We start from the raw sequence: 7,592 nt of genomic DNA, 5'->3' as shown, positions 1-7,592 counted from the left end.
TAGGGAGGCCTTTATTATTTTATTATTTTAGTTTTTTACAATGCTTTGATGAATCATAACTTTTCCTTTTGATGTTCCCTTTAAATTTTCAGTCCTTCTCTTGTGTAATTTGGTACAAGTTTCCTTGGAAGCTTCATTAGAAGACAGTAAAAAGCCAGCATGCTGTGTCACAAGCAAACTGTTCTTTCATCCCTGATCATAACCATTATCACTAAGCTAAGCCTGGGCACCTTGACATTCTCCCACTTAAAAGCATCCTCCCTGATTAAGAACTGTTTTCAGAAGTGAAAGCATAGACCTGTTCCTATTTTTTGTACTAAAAACTGCTTAGTCCTAGGACTGGACATTAATTCCAACTTGTCACTGACTCTTCTAGAAGGCCTAGAAGGCCTCAGGCAGATATAACCAATCCGAATAACAGGAGGTATGCAAATTAGCCTCCTCTATATCATCCCATGGCTATATATATCTCATCTTAAGCTATAGTTAAATCAGTTGGAGAATCTTATTTTTCAATGATCGATTTCAAATTTCTCCCTTTCTTTGGCTCCTGTGATTGGCCTATGGTCTTTCCTGGCAAGTCTTACCCCAAAAATTAGTTATCAGAGAACTCTGCTTATATCTTTATCATCTATAGCAATTATTTTCCAGCCTGGGCAACATGGTAAAACCCCATTGCTATAAAAAAAAAAATTCAAAAATTAGCTGGGCATGTTGGTTTGGGCCTGTATTCCCAGCTACTTGTGAGGCTGAGGTGGGAGGATTGCTTGTGCCCTAGAGGTGGAGGTTGCAGTGAGATGTGTTTACTCTACTGTACTCCAGCCTGGGTGATGAGACCCTGTCTCAAAAAAAAAAAAAGAAACAACTTTTTTTTTCTTGTGCTAGTAATCCTAGAAGTGGGTTCTGCCCAAAAGCAGGAACTTGGGTGTAAGTGACAAGAGATTTGGGTACAAATCATTTATTTGTATGATGTTCTCAGGAAGCCAGAGTGAAAGAGAGTGGAGAATGAGAGAGGTAACAAGAGAAAGATAATAAAAGCAGAATTTTAAGTGGGTTACAACTGTGGGTGAGTGAGGCTCAGTCCCAGGGGGTCTGCTAAGGAACCATGTACAGTATTTCTTAGAATTGGCCTTTGAAGCTTGGGAAACCAGGGGCATTTATTCACCAACACTTGTCCTCATTGGTTCAGAGTCCCCAACCCTGGAATGTAAATTACACACACACACACAGAGCGGTCAAGTAACTTCAGGGAAGCCATCACTGTGCACCATTCCCGTCTACTGCAGCTGCGGCCCAAGTCAAAGGTTGCCAAAGGAATGTGATGTGGGGCACAAACAGTGTTTCTACAACACCTCTCGACACCTCTCTGTCCCCCTTTAGATGATATATACTTCTGTGGCACACAACACACCTGAATCATTTTCATATCCTTGATACCTAGCACAGCATCTGATGTAAGGTGGAAGCTGAATGACTGCATGGATGGATGGATAGAAGGATGGAATTAAAACTAAATAAATTTGGCAGAGCATGGTAGCTCATGCTAATAATCCCAACATTTAAGGAGGCCTAGATAGGCAGATCACTTGAGGTCAGGAGTTCAAGACCAGCCTGGCCAACATGCTGAAACCTCATCTCTACTGATAAAATAAAAAAATTAGCTGGGCATGGTGGCATATACCTGTAATCCCAGCTACTCGGGAGGCTGAGGTACAAGAATCGCTTGAACTCCAGAGGCAGAGGTTGCAGTGAGCCAAGATTGCACCACTGTACTCTAGCCTGGGCGACAGAGTGAGACTCCATCTACATTAAAAAAAAAATTAAAAATAATAAATAAATAAAACTAAATAAATTTTTTCACATCAGGTTTGCATTTTTTTCTAAACTCTTTTTATGACTTGCTCTGTTAACATAGTTTTTACCATATGTTCTAAATTTTTGTCATAATCCTATATTTTATCATAGTACATAAAAGTTTAAAAGATTTCTTAAGAAAAATTAAAATTGTGCATACAAAGATACAATTACAAAATAACTTGTTTTCCCTTTGCTAACTTTGTGACTGCCTTTTCACCATAAAGGACACCAGAAGATCAGAGATTATAAAATCAGAGCAGAAAACATTTATTTTGTCAGGCAAGGTTCTGAGGAAATTAATCATGTTTTCACAAGGGTGTCAGACAAGTTTCCTGATTAAATTGTGATTTGGTACACAAATGAATTTGAAAAATAAACTCAATGGAGATTTAATGATATGAAATTTTAAAAATTAATGTTAACACAAAAATAATCAAGTTCAGTAATTTCCAAATAAATGGAGTGAGAGCCCCAGAACATTAACTCAAGCTGAGAAGTTGAGAACTGAGATAAATCTAAATATGTCATGGTAGCCTGTAGATAGCCTCACCAGAGCACAACTTTTAGAGGGCCAATGACCAGGGGAGGGACAGTGAGAGATGTTGTCAGCTAGCCTCTAAGGAAGCCACTGGGGAACCCTAGCTCTAGCCCTGAAGCCACTGGGGAGCAAAACTCACCCCTCATTCCTGTGCAGGCAGCGTGCCTGATAGGGAAAATATTCAGCCCTAGAGGAGAGGATGGAGAGCCAGACTTGGTCTGTGGACAGAGGCTGAGATCTGAGAGGGAGGACAGTTCTGAATGCAAAGTGATCATTGTTATTTGAGTCCAATAGTACCAAATATTAAACACGTTTAATAAAGAGATATTCCTAACAGGCTTTGTGTGGGCGACAAGGCCATTCTATTTCTCGCTTGGGTGCAAGCGGGCCGAATCCGAGAAAGGACAGGCAAAGGGGGTAAGGATAGGAATTGGTTTTATAGGTTGGGGTAATTTTTCTTTTCTTTTTGGGGGGCAGGGGTGTTGCAGAGTAAGATCAGTAACAGTAGTGGGGGGTAGGGGCAAGGAGTGTACATTATCACAAGTTCAGTTACAATGGCGGGTGGGGTAAGGTGGAAGACTAGTTAAGATGGTAGGGTGCGGTGAGAGGTATTCACATTATCATAAGAACAGTTAAGATGGCAGGGTGGGGTGAGAGGCTTGTCAGGGGAAGCTAGGTGATTAGGGACAATGGCTAACAGATGGTGGGGTGCAGGATCAGCTGAGGCAGGCAGGACTTCAGACTTTCTGGGTCCAGGCTTGCACATGGAGACATGACAATAATGCAGCACTCAGATTGCCTTCCTGTCCAGCCCTCAGAAACCCGAGCCAAATTCCTAGGGAGAGAAAAGCCCTAATAGAGAGGAAGCTGAATAAAGAACTGTCATCACTAGAAGCATGTGAGGAACTGAGAAGAAATAGCTTTCCCCATGTGGGGAAAGAAATACCTCACTTCAGAATATCTGCCAATATTGGGAGACTGGAGAGAAGGGGTTAGGCTGAGCAGCAGTAGGAGCAACATCAAGCACTTTGAGGTGGAGGAAGAGGGTGGTCCAGAAGGATTCGACAGAGAAAAGAACATCAAGAGGAGAAGGTGGAGGCGTACAGGCCGCCAGCTAAGAGGCAAAGCTAAGATTAACATAGCACAGCTTGATGGCTCAAGCCTGTAATCCCAGCATTTTGGGAAGCTGAAGTGGATGGATTATCTGAGGTCAGGAGTTTGAGATAAGCCTGGCCAAAATAGTGAAACCCTGTCTATACTAAAAATCCAACAATTAGCCAAGTGTGGCAGGTGCCTGTAATCCTGCTACTCAGGACACTGAGGCAGGAGAATTGCTTGAACCTGGGAGGCGGAGGTTGCCGTGAGCCAAGATTTGCACTCCAGTCTGGGTGACAAGAGTGAAACTCCATCTCAAAAATAAAAATAAAAATAAAAATAAAATAGCACAGTATAGTGACTAACAATAATAATTTAGTATAGATTTCAAAATAACTTTGTGCTGTTCCCAGCTCAAAGCAATGACAAATATTTAAGGTGATGCATAGATGGGTACCTTAGTTATCCTGATTTGATCATTACACAGTGTATGTATGTATCAAAATATCACATGTACCCCATAGCTATGTACAATCATTATATACCAATTTTTTTTTTTTTTTTTGGAGACGGTCTCACTGTGTTGCCCAGGCTGGGGTGCAGTAGCATGATCTCGGCTTACTGCCACCTCTACCTCCCAGGTTCAAGTGATTCTTGTGCCTCAGCCTCCTGAGTAGTTGGGATTACAGGCACACACCACCACACCTGGCTAATTTTTTGTATTTTTAGTAGAGATGGGGTTCCATCATGCTGCCCAGGCTGGTCTCAAACTCCTGACCTCAGGTGATCCACCTGCCTTGGCCTCCCAAAGTGCTGGGATTACAGGTGTGCACCACCATGCCTGTCTAATTTTTTGTATTTTTAGTAGAGATGGGATTTCACCATGTTGCCCAGGCTGGTCTCCCACTCCTGAGCCCAGGCAATCCACTGGCCTCGGCCTCCCAGAGGGTATATCAACTTTTTTAAACATGAAAAAGAAAGCAAAAAACATACTTCCTACTTTTTGGGTAGCAGATTTATAAAGGGCATCCTCTAATTCTCTAACTATGTGACTGCCCACCACAAGCCACATCATACTAAGACAAGTTTCACTAACCCTAGACAACTTCTTTCACAAATGCAATGTTTCTAGAAAGTTGGTTTTATTAAACATACATGTGAGGCTGGGCACAGTGGCTCACGCCTGTAATCCCAGCACTTTGGGAGGCCAAGGTGGGCGGATCACAAGGTCAAGAGATCGAGACCATGGTGAAACCTCATCTCTACTAAAAAATAGAAAAATTAGCTGGGTGTGGTGGCTTGCACCTGTGGTCCCAGCTACTGGGGAGGCTGAGGCAGGAGAATTGCTTGAAATAGGGAGGCGGAGGTTGCAGTCAGCCAAGATCATGCCACTGCACTCCAGCCTGGCGCCTGGTGACAGAGCAAAACTCTGTCTCAAAAAAAAAAAAGAAAAGAAAAATACACATGAGACTATTAGTTAAGGTTCTCCAGAGAGACAGAACCAAAAGGAATATAGATAGATATATAGATGAGAAAGGGTTTATTACAAGAATTGGCTCACACAGTTATGGTGGCTTAGACATCTCACGGTAGTCCATCTGCAAGCTGGAGAACCAGAGAAACCAGTAGCGTGGCTCAGTCCAAATCAGAAGGCCTGAAAACTGAGAAACTGAAGGAATAACTCTCAGTCCAAGGCCAAAGGCCCAGAAGCCCTGGGAAGCCACTGGTGCAAGTCCCGGCATCCAAAAGCTGAGGAACGTAGAATTCTGATGTCCAAGGGCAGGGGAAGGGTATTGCCACTCCACAAGAGAGAAAGAGAGAGAATGACAGAATTTGCCTTTCACTTTTTCATTCCATCTGGCCCCTAGCCCATATTAAGGGTGAATCCTCCCCACTCAGTTCACCAACTCACATGCCAATCTCTTACCAAAAAAAATCCCCATAGACATACCCAGAAACAATGCTTCATCAGCCATCTAGGCATCCCTCAATCCAGTCAAGGTGACATCTAAAATTAACCATCACAGAGATGTGGTATGAAATATTTCTTAGTATTTGTCAAGATAAAGAAAACTATAAATAAGAAAACTTATTTGACTTGATAATTAAATATCATTTATAGGTAAATGCATGTGTTTTGTCATACAAGCAACTGACATCTGTTAGAGGACAGGCTCTGGGCTACCTTATCAGCTTGCAGAAATTTGAGAAAAAGATTTTGGGATGACGTCCTGATGTATTATCCTAACAAAAAACAAAAAACATTTTTTCAGAAAAACAGGAAACTAAAGTCAAATGGTTAAATCAATAATGCAAAATTTATGCATGGACTATCACACAACTATTTAAATGATATTTGAAAGGAATCTGTAATAACACGAGAAAACAAATATGATAATGAATGGGAAAAGGTACAATAGATAAAGAGTAGAGTTAAGAGATACAGCTTCATTTTTAAAAGCTAAAATTAAAAGATACCCCCCTTCTGCGCGATCACGCTGAGCCAGCACCTGGGCCTGGAATCGGCCATGGTGCCTCAGCGTCACCCACCACCTCCCGACCACGGACCCCCGCAAAGTGAATGAGTGAGCTTTGGGCCTTTGTGAAAATGTGTAAGCAAGATCAGAGCATTCTGCACGTGGAGGAAATGTGCTTCCTGAGGGAGTGGGTGGAGAGTATGACGGGTCAAGTATTACCTGCTCCTGAGAAAGCTAAATCAAAAGAAAATACCAAGGAAGAAAAACCTGATAATAAGAAGGTGGAGGAAGACTTAAAGGCAGATGAATCATCAAGTGAGAAAAGTGATCTAGAAATTGATCATGAAGGTGTGATTGAACCAGACACTGATGCCCCTCAAGAAACGGTAGATGAGAATGCAGAGATAACAGAGGAGATGATGGATCAGGCAAATGATAAGAACGTGGCTGCTATTGAAGCCCTAAATGATGGTGAACTGCAGAAAGTCACTGACTGACATTCACAGATACCATCAAGCTGAATCCTTGCGTGGCCATTTTGTATGCCAAGAGGACCAGTGTCTTCATCAAATTACAGAAGCTAAATGCTGAGCCAAATGCTGCCACTCGAGACTGTGACAGAGCCATTGAAACAAATCCTGATTCCGCTCAGCCTTACAAGTGGCGAGGGAAAGCACACAGACTTCTAGGTCACTGGAAGGAAGCAGCCCATGACCTTGCCCTTGCCTGTAAACTGGATTATGATGAAGATGCTAGGGCAACGCTGAAAGAAGTTCAACCTAGGGCACAGAAAATTGCAGAACATCAGAGAAAATATGAGCAAAAACGTGAAGAGTGAGAGATCAAAGAAAGAATAGAAGGAGTTAAGAAGTCTCGAGAAGAGCATGAGTGAGCCCAGAGGGAGGAAGAAGCCAGACAACAGTCAGGAGCTCAGTATGGCTCTTTTCCAGGTGCTTTCCTGGGGGGATGCCTGGTAATTTTCCCAGAGGGAATGCCTGGAATGGGAGGGGGCATGTCTGGAATGGCTGGAATGTCTGGACTCAATGAAATTCTTAATGATCCAGAGTTTCTGGCAGCCATGCAGGATCCAGAAGTTATGGTGGCCTTCCAGGATGTGGCTCAGAACCCAGCAAATATGTCAACATACCAGAGCAACCCAAAGGTTATGAATCTTATCAGTAAATTGTCAGCAAATTTGGAGGTCAAGTGTAATGGCCTTCTGATAAATAAAGCCCTTGCTGAAGGAAAAGCAACCTAGATCACCTTATGGATGTCACAATAATACAAACCAGTGTATCTCTGACCTTCTCATCAAGAGAGCTGGGGTGCTTTGAAGATAATCCCTGCTCCTCTCCCCCAAATACAGCTGAAACATTTTACAGTGGTTCTCCATTAGGGTATTCATCCAGATAATGTTTTCCTGCTAGGAATTACAAACTTTAAACACTTTTTAAACCTTAAAAATATTTAAAACAAATTTTAAAAAATTAAAAGATAGATGAGACAATCGATTGGGTTTTTTTTTTCTTTTTGCTTTAATTTCCATTTATTTACTAACCATTCATTACTTTTACAACTAAAAAATAAGTTTAGGAGAAAGAATATGGCTTAGTTTTCACTTAATT

General features: G+C 42.0%; 1 pseudogene; it reads left to right on the top strand.

Annotated features, from left to right (window-relative positions):
• The first annotated feature begins 3,323 nt into the window (after positions 1 to 3,323).
• On the top strand, positions 3,324 to 7,225 carry LOC105723842 (hsc70-interacting protein-like; annotated as a pseudogene).
• Positions 7,226 to 7,592: the final 367 nt, after the last annotated feature.

The sequence above is a fragment of the Aotus nancymaae genome, unplaced genomic scaffold (assembly GCF_030222135.1).
Source record: "Aotus nancymaae isolate 86718 unplaced genomic scaffold, 86718_ANA_hifiasm-v0.15.2.pri h1tg000014l, whole genome shotgun sequence".
Lineage (NCBI taxonomy): Eukaryota > Metazoa > Chordata > Mammalia > Primates > Aotidae > Aotus > Aotus nancymaae.
This window is presented reverse-complemented; position numbering and strand designations above follow the sequence as displayed.